The 12,388-nt window shown below is 43.3% G+C and overlaps 1 protein-coding gene across 1 annotated transcript in view; it reads left to right on the top strand.

Moving 5' to 3' along the window:
• The window catches only part of LOC139024606 (sodium channel protein type 2 subunit alpha-like), a 62,018-nt gene that overhangs the window by 827 nt on the left and 48,803 nt on the right, over positions 1-12,388 (top strand). The gene's annotated exons all lie outside the window — the stretch shown is intronic.

Raw genomic sequence — 12,388 nt, 5'->3', positions numbered from 1 at the left:
CTACATTTCATTGAGAATGTACCCTACATTTCATTGCAGTCATCAAATAAAAAGCAAATTATCTGTGTCAGAGAATGTCGTTTTTATACTTCACAGTCACAATTGWTCAAGTCAAACCATTGCATGTATCYAGCCCAATTAAAAACTAATTGTAGAGCATTTTTAAATGGTAAATGGAGAGAGTTTGTTGCACAAATATATTCAAACACCAATCTTCCACGCAGGCTAATTGCTTTTCTAGAACATGTACAGCCTGAATTAAAAAGGCTAGCTTTTCGGAATTTGCACATTCACCTCCTTTACCTGTCTATATAACATCCCTCTATACAACATCCCCTTCGGGGMGKCAGGTAGCCTAGTGGTTAGTAACTGAAAGGTTGCTGGATYGAATCCCCGAGCTCACAAGGTAAAAATCTGTCGTTATGMCCCWGTTCCCCGKTAGGCCGGCATTGTARATAAGAATTTGTTMTTTTAACTGACTTGCCTAKTTAAATAAAGGTTAAATAATAAAWAAAAYAACAACATTAAAATAAATGCATCGAGATACWYTWYRTSAYRWARWGTATGTGGACACCTGCTTGTCAAAAAYGTCATTCCAATATCATGGGCATTAATATGGAGTTGGTTCCCTCTTTGCTGCTATAACAGCCTCCACTCTTCTGTGAAAGCTTTCCACTAGATGTTGGAACATTGCTGCAGGGACTTGCTTCCATTCAGCCACAAGAGCATTAGTGAGGTCGGGCACTGATGTTTGGCGATTAGGGATGGTTCGCAGTCGGTGTTCCAATTAATCCCAAAGGCGTTCGACGGGGTTGAGGTCCCTCTGTGCAGGCCAGTTAAGTTCTTCCAAACCGATCTTGACAAACCATTTCTGTATGGACCTCACTTTGTGCACCAGGGGCATTGTCATGCTGAAACAGGAAAGGGCCTTCCCCAAACTGTTGCCACAAAGTTGGAAGCACAGAATCGCCTAGAATGCCATTGTATGCTGTTAARATTTCCCTTTACTGGAACCAAGGGGCCTAGCCTGAACCATGAAAAACAGCCCCAGACCATTATTCCCCCTTCACCAAACTTTACAGATTCGTCTGTCGGACTGCCAGATGGTGAAGCGTGATTCATCACTCCAGAGAACACGTTTTCACTGCTCCARAGTCCAATGGCGGCAGGCTTTACACCACTCCAGCCAATGTTTGTCATTGCTCATGTTGATCTTCTGCTTGTGTGCGGCTGCTCAGCCATGGAAACACTGCCTTCCATTCTGCTAGCAAACGTGCAATCTTTGGAAAATAAAATCGATGACCTACGCGGAAGATTAAACTACCAACGGGACATTCAAAACTGTAACATCTTATGCTTCACAGAGTCGTGGCTGAACAAGGACATTATCAACATACAGCTGCTGGTTATACGCTGTATCGGCAGGATAGAACAGCGGCGTCTGGTAAGACAAGGGGTGGCGGACTATGTATTTTTGTAAACAACAGCTGGTGCACAATATCTAAGGAAGTCTCAAGGTTTTGCTCGCCCGAGGTAGAGTATCTCATAATAAGCTGTAAACCACACTTTCTACCTAGAGAGTTTTCATCTGTATTTTTTGTAGCTGTCTACATACCACCACAGACTGATGMTGGCACTAAGACCGCACTCAATGAGCAGTATTCCGCCATAAGCAAACAGGAAAACGCTCACCCAGACGCGACGCTCCTATTGGCCGGGAACTTCAATGCAGGGAATCCGTCTTTCCAAATTTCTATCAGCATGTTAAATGTGCAACCAGAGGGAAAAAAACTCTGGACCACCTTTACTCCGCACACAGAGAAGCATACAAAGCTCTCCCTCGCCCTCCATTTGGCAAATCTGACCATAATTCTATCCTCCTGATTCCTGCTTACAAGCAAAAATGAAAGCAGGAAGCACTAGTGACTAGATCAATAAAAAAGTGGTCAGAGGAAGCAAATGCTAAGCTACAGGACTGTTTTGCTAGCACAGACAGACAGTTCCGGGATTCCTCCGATGGCATTGAGGAGTACACCACATAAATCATTGGTTTCATCAATAAGTGCATCGATGACRTCATCCCCACAGTGACCATATGCACATACCCCAACCAGAAGCCATGGATTACAGGCAACATCTGCACTGAGCTAAAGGCTAGAGCTGCCACTTTCAAGGAGCGGGACTCTAGCCTGGAAGCTTATAAGATATCCCGCTATGCCCTCCGACGAACCATCAAACAGGCAAAGCGTCAATACAGGATTAAGATCGAATCGTACTACACCGGCTCTGACTCTCGTCGGATGTGGCAGGGCTTGAAAACTATTACAGACTACAAAGGGAAGCACAGCCGAGAGCTGCCCAGTGACACGAGCCTACCAGACGAGCTAAACTACTTCTATGCTCGCTTCGAGGCAAATAACACTGAAACATGCATGAGAACACCAGCTGTTCCGGAAGACTGTGTGWTCACGCTCCCCGCAGCCGATGTGAGTAAGACCTTTAAACAGGTCAACATTCACAGGGCCAGACGGATTACCAGAACGTGTACTTACATGCGCTGACCAACTGGCAAGTGACTTCACTGACATTTTCAACCTCTCCCTGTCCTAGTCTGTAATACCAACATGTTTTAAGCAGACTACCATAGTCCATGTGCCCATCAACACGAAGGAAACCTGCCTAAATGACTACCGACCCGTAGCACTCACGTCTGTAGCCATGAAGTGCTTTGAAAGGCTGGCCATGGCTCACATCAACACCATTATCCCAGAAACCCTAGACCCACTCCAATTTGCAWACCACCCTAACAGATCCACAGATCTGTTAGGGTGCACTCCACACTCCACACTGCCCTTTCCCACCTGGACAAAAAGAACACCTATGTGAGAATGCTATTCATTGACTGCAGCTCAGTGTTCAACACCATAGTGCCCTCAAAGCTCATCAATAAGCTAAGGACCCTGGGACTAAACACCTCCCTCTGCAACTGGATCCTGGACTTTCTGAAGGGCCGCCCCCAGGTGGTAAGGGTAGGTAACAACACATCGGCCACACTGATCCTCAACACAGGWGCCCCTCAGGGGTGCGTGCTCAKTCTCCTTCTGTACTCCCTGTTCACTCATGACTCAGACACGACTCCAACACCATCCTTAAGTTTGCCGATGACACAACAGTGGTAGGCCTGATCACAGACAATGACGAGACAGCATATATGGGTCAGAGACCTGGCCGTGTGGTGCAAGGACAACAGCCTCTCCCTCAACATGATCAAGACAAATTAGATGATTGTGGACTACATGAAAAAGAGGACTGAGCACGCCCCCATTCTCATCGACGGGGCTGTAGTGGAGCAGGTTGGAAGCTTCAAGTTCCTTKGTGTCCACATCACCAACAAACTAACAAGCACACCAAGACAGTCGTGAAGAGGGCACGACAAAACCTATTCCCCCTTAGGAGMCTGAAGAGATTGGGCATGGGTCCTCAGATCCTCAAAATGTTCTACAGCTGCACCATCCTGACTGGTTGCATCACTGCCTGGTATGGCAACTGCTCGGCCTCTGACCGCAAGGCACTACAGAGGGTAGTGCGTACAGCCCAGTACATCACTGTGGCCAAGCTTCCTGCCATCCAGGACCTCTATTACCAGGCGGTGTCAGAGGAAGGCCCAAAAAATGGTCAAATACTCCAGCCAACCTAGTCATAGACTGTTCTATTGCCAAACCCTCCCCTAACCCGGACAACGCCGGGACAATTGTGTGCTGCCCCATTGGTCTCCCGGCCGCGGCCGGCTGCGATAGAGCCTGGTTGAACCCAGAATCTCTAGTGACACAGTTAGCACTGCGATGCAGTGCCTTAGACCACTGCACCACTCAGGAGGCGGTCCAAGAGGCTTCTAAACAGCTTCTACCTCCAAGCCATAAGACTCCTGAACATCTAATAAAAAAATGGCGACCCAGACTATTTTCATTGGCCACCTCCCCTTTATACCGCTGCTACTCTCTGTTGTTATCATCTATGCATAGTCACTTTAATAACTCTACCTACATGTACATATTAGCTCAATTACCTCGACTAACCGGTGCCCCCGCACATTGACTCTGTACCGGTACCCCCTGTATATAGCCTCCACATTGACTCTGTACCGGTACCCCCTGTATATAGCCTCCACATTGACTCTGTACCGGTACCCCCTGTATATAGCCTCCACATTGACTCTGTACTGGTACCCCCCTGTATATAATCTCACTATTGTTATTTTACTGCTGCTCTTTAATTACTTTTTCATATATTTTTTAACTGCATTGTTGGTTAGGGGCTCGTAAGTAAGCCTTTCACTGTAAGGTCTACACCTGTTGTATTCAGCGCATGTGACTAATAGAATTTGATTTTATTTGAAACTCATTTCATGAGTCTCTCAACGAACAGTTATTGTGCTGACGTTGCTTCCAGAGTCAGTTTGGAACTCGGCAGTGAGTGTTGCAACCGAGGACAGACATTTTTTTTTACGCTCTTCATCACTCAGCAGTCCTGTTCTGTGAGCTTTTGTGGCCTACCACTTTGCGGCTAAGCCATTTTTGCTCCTAGACGTTTCCACTTCACAATAACAACACTGACAGTTGACCGGGGCAGCTCTAGCAGGGSCGAAATTTGACAAATTGACTTGTTGGAAAGGTGGCATCCTCTGACGGTGCCACATTGAAAGACACTGAGCTCTTCAGTTAGGGCCGTTCTACTGCCAGTGTTTGTCTATGGAGATTGCATGGCTGTATGCTCAAATTTTATATACCTGTCRGCAACGGGTGTGGCTGAAATAGTCAAATACACTAATTTAAAGGGGTGTCAACATACTGCTGTTTATACAGTGTATCTCACATAACAATGTTTTATCTACAATAATGCCCAGTCATTCTAGCAATTCCCATTCGTTTCATACCTTTTCCATTTCCCTCAGTCAGAATTAATATTTTCCATTAGCCGATGTTGTGSTATTACTGTGTTGAAATCATTATAGCTGTGTTGTGTATTAAGTGATTCAGTATTGTCTGCAGTAATCATAGCAAAAGGTTTTCGGGATAGGAATAATTAGGTCACTCAGGAAATCCGTGGTGTTATACGGTACCATCTCCTGGTTTAGTAATCTGACAGTCCCACCCACATATAGTGCACAATCACAACATCATAGACATCAGCTGACCACATATAGTGTGCTCTTTCCATGACAYAGACTGACCAGGTGGATCCAGGTGAAAGCTATGAYCCCTTATTAATGTCACTTGTTAAATCTACTTCAATCAGTGTAGATGAAGGGGAGGAGACRGGTTAAAGAAGGATTTTTAGGCCTTGTGACAATTGAGACATGGATTGTGTCTGTATGCCATTCAGAGGGTGAATGAACAAGACAAAATATTTAAGTGCCTTTGAACAGGGTATGATAGTAGGTGCCAGGCACACCTGTTTGGGTGTGTCAAGAACTGCAACGCTGCTGGGTTTTTCAGCTTCCTGTGTGTATCAAGAATGTTCCACCACCCAAAGGAAATCCAGCCAACTTGACACAACTGTGGGAAGAATTAGAGTCAACATGGGCCAGCGTCCCTGTGAAGGAGGGGATAGGGGGTGCAACTCAATATTAGGAAGGTGTTCCTAATGTTTTGTACACTCAGTGTATACTGTACAATCCCAACATCATAGACATCAGCTGACCTGTATAGACTTTATACTGTAGTGAGACAGACACCATGGTCGCCATGCTGGAAAACCTGTTTTCACACACTTCAGAGACAGGGGGGACCTGATCCTAGATCAGCACTCTGAGACACTTTGTGAATAAGGGGCCCTGGCCTCTGTCAGCGGTTGAAGTGGGAAGTTGCTGACTATTATGGAGACCTGACATCTCTATAATCCTTAGTAAACACAGGCTCTAAAATGAGTAAACATGTAAGAGAATTTGGTTGAAGGGTAGGAATTTGGTTGAAGGGTATGGTTTTGGTTGAAGGGTAGGGTTTTGGTTGAAGGGTAGGGTAGGGTAGGGTAGGGTTTTGGTTGAAGGGTAGGGTAGGTTTTGGTTGAAGGGTAGGAATTTGGTTAAAGGGTAGGGTTTTGGTTGAAGGGTAGGGTAGGGTTTTGGTTGAAGGGTAGGGTAGGGTAGGGTAGGGTAGGGGTTTTGGTTGAAGGGTAGGGTTTTGGTTGAAGGGTAGAGTATTGGGCTCCTGTCCAAAGTCTAGTTGCCGTAGCAATCAAGTTTCTGCAGTTTAATTTGAGCTTTGTTGGGCATACAATCACTCCGTCAACGGTACCAGGAATGCCATGGACAGGATGGACAGCCCACATCAAATGGGCAAGAGATTTGAAAAGCTTCAACAAAAATCAGTAATTCAATCAGTTCTCTCAAAAGAGAAACACATTTATTAATAATAATAATAATAATAATGAACAAAAAAAAGAATAAGAATGTAGATCTCTCCCTTGAGCTTCATCCGTGTCCCAGGGCCTGAAAACCCACTGAGATAAAGTCAACAGTACACTAAGGTTGGATTATTTCACAGGTTATAGTAGTAATGAATTAGTAAAACACCTATTGTGTGAGTAGGATTACATGCAGCTAAGTAAATTGACAGTATGCATGGCCAAGAAACACACACGGAGGACTAAGAAACAAAATGGAGACGTTTGACAATGAACTATTACAGAAATAGGATAGATTGTGTGTCTGTGTTTTGATGGAAGAGGAGGATAAAACATTGATTGCTGTGGATTTAGTTTGCCCTGAGATAACCTCAGTGTGAACTCATTTGAAGGGTTACAGAGGAAGAACCAGAGTCTGAAATCAGATGTTGTTTAGAGGAAGTACCACTAACACAGAGGACTATTTGGACAAGCCCAAATTAAAACACTCACATTGTGAATAGAGATTATTCTTCACACATTTTTCTCTACTAAAAGGCATCCAGCTAGTTTTAAATCCCAACTGAAGGCAAACAACTTCTATCATCRATATGAATCTGAAACATTTACTCTATAGTGTCAAAATTTACCTCAAATTGAAAATAAGATMATTTTGGTTCATAAAATCAGTCTCATCCAAAACGTAGTTTTGTATGTGAGTTCGTCATGACTTGGGTTTTGATTTCGACAATGCTCACTTGTCCGCTAGCACGGGATACACAGCTGTGGTGATTTGTGTTCTATCCAATCCTACCGCAGAACACAGATCGTGAGACAGACTGACCAGCATAGCAGCGGATCAGTCTTTGTTTACATTAAACAACGCGTTGCAAATGTTTTAACTTGAGAAGTASTGCGCCAAACACCTTCACTAGATGTTAAACTAAAAACCTCCTCGGCAAGAAACGTCCACATTTAATGACAGATGTCTTGAGTTAGATTAATTCAGACTATTTCAAAGGAGTGATACTGTCTTTGTTCCTATGGTGTCTCATGGGGGACAAACATCAGTAACTGACACATCGAACCACAWCCCCAAGACTGAATTCTTGTTTTTCCATAATGAGCAACAGAAAAACACATGCAGAATCTATGCGTTCAGTCGATCTTTAATGTTGTCATTTCAACAACCTTTTGGTTTTTCCCAGAGCGTCGAGGACGATGCCTCTTTCAGTTGTTAGTGTCTCTGGCACCAGTTTAATTGCAGTGTCCCCCTATATGGCCTGTAGATGCTGATATCAATCAACACACGGTTGATTAAAAGCCCAAMGGAGCTGTTTTTATCTCAAGATCAAATCATTTCTGGGTAACAATTAATTAAGAGCCTTACTGCTGTGATTGTTTTCAATTAAAGTTTTCAAATATATATATATATATATATAAAAAAAAGCTTCTTAGCAAAGAACAATTTCTCAAGCAATAATTTTACTAGGACTTTCTGGGAGTGGTCTGAGTGAGAGGCCTAATTGGACAAGCATAATGGGAGGGATATGTATTCTGAAAACTAGCAGAAAATTGGCAGAGCGGTTTGAAACTCTCTGTTATTGGTCGATTAACTTTTGTAAAGCCTGGTGGAAGTCCATCCCACCAAAACAGGCAGACATTTCAGGAGGTATTTTCAAACAGCTCTCGAACACACAACACAGCACAATACATAACACACAGCACAATACAATAACATAAACAAACAAATACATCACACACAGCACAATACAATACATACACACACAGCACAATACAAAACACACAATACAATACATAACACACAGCACAATACAATACAATACAATACAATACACACAGACAATACAATACAGCACATAAACATAACACAACACCACAATACAATACACAACAGCACAATACAATACATAACACAGCAGCAATACAACAATACATCACACACAGCACAATACAATACATAACACACAACAACAATACATCAACACAATACAATCACAATACATAACACACAGCACAATACAATAACACACAGCACACAATACAATACATAACACATACAGCACAATACAATACAATACATAACCACAGCACAAACAATACAATACATAAACACAGCACAATACAATACAGACATACAATACATACATTTTATTTTTTTTTTTATTTATTACACCTTTATTTAACCAGGTAGGCTAGTTGAGAACTAGTTCTCATTTACAACTGCGACCTGGCCAAGATAAGCATAGCAGTGCGACAAACAACAACACAGAGTTACACATGGAATTAACAAACATACAGTCAATAATCAATAGAAAAGTATATATCAGTGTGTGCAAATGAGGTAGGATAAGGGAAGTAAGGCAATAAATAGGCCATAGTGGTGAAATAATTACAATATAATTAACACTGGAGTGATTATGTGCAGAAGATGATGTGGCAAGTAGAGATACTGGGGTGCAAAGGAGCAAGATAAAAAATATATATACAGTGAGGGAAAAAGTATTTGATCCCCTGCTGTTTTGTACGTTTGCCCACTGACAAAGAAATTATTGTCTATAATTTTAATGGTAGTTTATTTAGAACAGTGAGGACAGAATAAAACAAAAAAATCCTGAAAAACGCATGTCAAAAAAGTTAATAAATTGATTTGCATTTTAATGAGGGAATAAGTATTTGACCCCCTTCAATCAGAAAGATTTCTGGTCCCAGGTGTCTTTTATACAGTAACGAACGGAGATTAGGAGCACACTCTTAAAGGGAGTGCTCCTAATCTCAGTTTGTTACTGTATAAAAGATACCTGTCACAGAAGCAATCAATCAATCAGATTCCAACTCTCCACCATGGCCAAGACCAAAAGAGCTCTCCAAGGATGTCAGGGACAAGATTGTAGACCTACATAAGGCTGGATTGGGCTACAAGACCATCGCACAAGCAGCTTGGTGGAGAGGTGAAACACAGTTGGTGCGATATTCCGCAAATGGAAGAAACACAAAAGAACTGTTCAATCTCCCTTGGTTGGGGCTCATGCAAGATCTCACCTCGTGGAGTTGCCATGATCATGAGAACGGTGAGGAATCACCCCAGATACACCAGGAGGACCTTGTCAATGATCTCAAGGCAGTGGGACCATATCACCAAGAAAACAATTGTAACATACTACGCCGTGAAGGACTGAAATCCTGCAGCGCCCGCAAGGTCCCTGCTCAAGAAAACACATATACATGCCCCGTCTGAAGTTTGCCAATGAACATCTGAATGATTCAGAGGAACAACCTGGTTGAAAGTGTTGTGGTCAGATGAGACCAAAATGCCTGTTGCTCTTTGGCATCAAACTCAACTCGCCGTGTTTTTGGAGGAGGAGGAATGGCGCTATGAACCAAATATACCATCCCCACTGTCAAACATGGAGGTGGAAACTTATGCTTGGGGGTGTTTTTCTGCTAAGGGGACAGGACAACTTCACCGCATCAAAAGGGACGATGGACGGGGCCATGTACCGTCAAATCTTGGGTGAGAAACTCTTCCCTCAGCCAGGGCATTGAAAATGGGTCATGGATGGGTATTCCAGCATGACATTGACCAAAACACACGGCCAAAGGCAACAAAGGAGTGGCTCAAGAAGAAGCACATTAAGGTCCTGGAGTGGCCTAGCCAGTATGCCAGACCTTAATCCCATAGAATCTGTGGAGGGAGCTGAAGGTTTCAGTTGCCAAACGTCAGCCTCAAACCTTAATGATTGAAGAAGATTTGCAAAGAGGAGTGGGGACAAAATCCTCCTGAGATGTGTGCAAACTGGTGGCCACTACAAGAAACGTCTGACCTCTGTGATTGGCCAACAAGGGTTTTGCACCAAGTACTAAGTCATGTTTTGCAGAGGGGTCAAATACTTATTTCCCTCATTAAATGCAAATCAATTTCTAACTTTTTTGACATGCATTTTTCTGGATTTTTTTGTTTGTTATCTCGTCTCTCACTGTTCAAATATACCTACCATTAAAATTATAGACTGATCATATTCTTTGTCAGTGGGCAAACGTCACAAAATCCAGCAGGGATCAATACTTTTTTCCCTCACTGTATATAGTTATGGGATTGCGTAGTTGGTGAGCATTTACAGATGGGCTATGTACAGGTGCAGTGATATGTGACTGCTCTGACAGCTGGTGCTTAAAGTTAGTGAGGGAGAATATGAGTCTCCGCTTCAGTGATTGTTTTGCAGTTTTCGTTCCAGTATTGGCAGCAGAAAACTGGAAGGAAAGGCGGCCAAAGGAGGAATTGGCTTTGGGGGTGACCAGTGAGATATACCTGCTGGAGCGCCGTGCTACGGGTGGGCGTGCTGCTATGGTGACCAGTGAGCTGAGAATAGGCGGGGCTTTACTAGCGAAGACTTGTAGATGACCTGGAGCCAGCGGGTTTGGCAACGAATATGAAGCGAGGGCAGCTTTGGTGACAAAGAGGATGGCACTGTGATAGACTACATCCAGTTTGCTGAGTAGAGTGTTGGAGGCTATTTTGTAAATGACATCGCCAAAGTCAGGATTGGTAGGATAGTCAGTTTTATGAGGGTATGTTTGGCAGCATGAGTGAAGGAGTGCTTGTGTTGCAAATAGGGAGCCGTTCTAGTTTTATATTTGGATTGGAGATGCTTAATGTGAGTCTGGAAGGAGAGTTTACAGTCTAACCAGACACCTAGGTAGCTGGAGGCCAGGTAACCAGACACCTAGGCAGTTGGAGGCCACGGAAGGAGTGTTGTATGGCATTGAAGCTCGTCTGGATGTTAGTTAACAGTGTCCAAAGAAGGGCCAGAAGTATACAGAATGGTGTCGTCTGCGTAGAGGTGGATCAGAGAATCATCACAATAGATTAAGACGATTAAGGAAATACCCAGACTTCCTAGAACTCCTCTGGATGGGATGTGACCCAGTCTCTCGGCTGACAGGACAGACAAACACACACGCACACACACATGTACACACACATGTACACACACGTACACACACGTACACACACACACACGCACACGCACACGCACACGCACACGCACACGCACACACACACACAGACAAACAGAGGAACGTTAGGACTCTGTGTGACTCCGAGGAATGTCAGTGTCTCAGCAGGACAGGAAGTGGGACATGATGTTCATTTTACAGCAGACTAACAGTGATGAACTACTACAGTAGCTATGACCTGCTCTGCTCTCTGCCAGACAAGATGGCGGCCGGCTGATTCCCCTCCAATCGCAAGGAGTACTCAAGTGTAGACACCCTTTTTTTTAAACCAGAAACTTTTCAGTGTACATGTATTTCAGACTGTATAGCATTTAGGCTACGTCCCAAATTGAACTACATTCCCTTTATAGTGCACTACCTTTGACCAGAGCCTATATAACCATATTCCCTTTGTAGTGCACTATTTTTGACCAGAACCTATAGAACCCTATTCCCTTTGTAGTGCACTATTTTTGACCAGGGCCTATAGAACCCTAGTCCCTTTATAGTGCACTACTTTTGACCAGGACCTATAGAACCCTATTCCCTTTATAGTGCACTACTTTTGACCAGGGCCTATAGAACCCTATTCCCTTTAAAGAATATAATTTAATATGATATCTGTGATCTCACCTATCCCAGTGGCCAGAACCCAGATATGTTGAAAAGACATCATGTGGAATCATGTGACATCATGTCAGGTTGTTTATTGATTGAAAAAAGGACACTGTATTTTTTTGCAAACAGAAAAAAATTTGCCTATAGTTTCACTTGTGTTCGGATGTGTATTTTGGTCGTATTTTGAACAGCAAAACAATAAGTATGTTTAGCTTGCTGGACGTTTTGGATGGAAGGCACATCATCAGCTATTTCTGTCTGTCCTCTGTTCCTCTCCACCCTCAATCTAATTAGGATAATTATTTGTGGTGGGAAACGTCCACAGCACATCTGGCTGTAATGACAATTCAATTTCATTAAACTAAGATACTTT

The sequence above is a fragment of the Salvelinus sp. IW2-2015 genome, unplaced genomic scaffold (genome assembly GCF_002910315.2).
Source record: "Salvelinus sp. IW2-2015 unplaced genomic scaffold, ASM291031v2 Un_scaffold1702, whole genome shotgun sequence".
Taxonomy (NCBI): domain Eukaryota; kingdom Metazoa; phylum Chordata; class Actinopteri; order Salmoniformes; family Salmonidae; genus Salvelinus; species Salvelinus sp. IW2-2015.
This window is presented reverse-complemented; position numbering and strand designations above follow the sequence as displayed.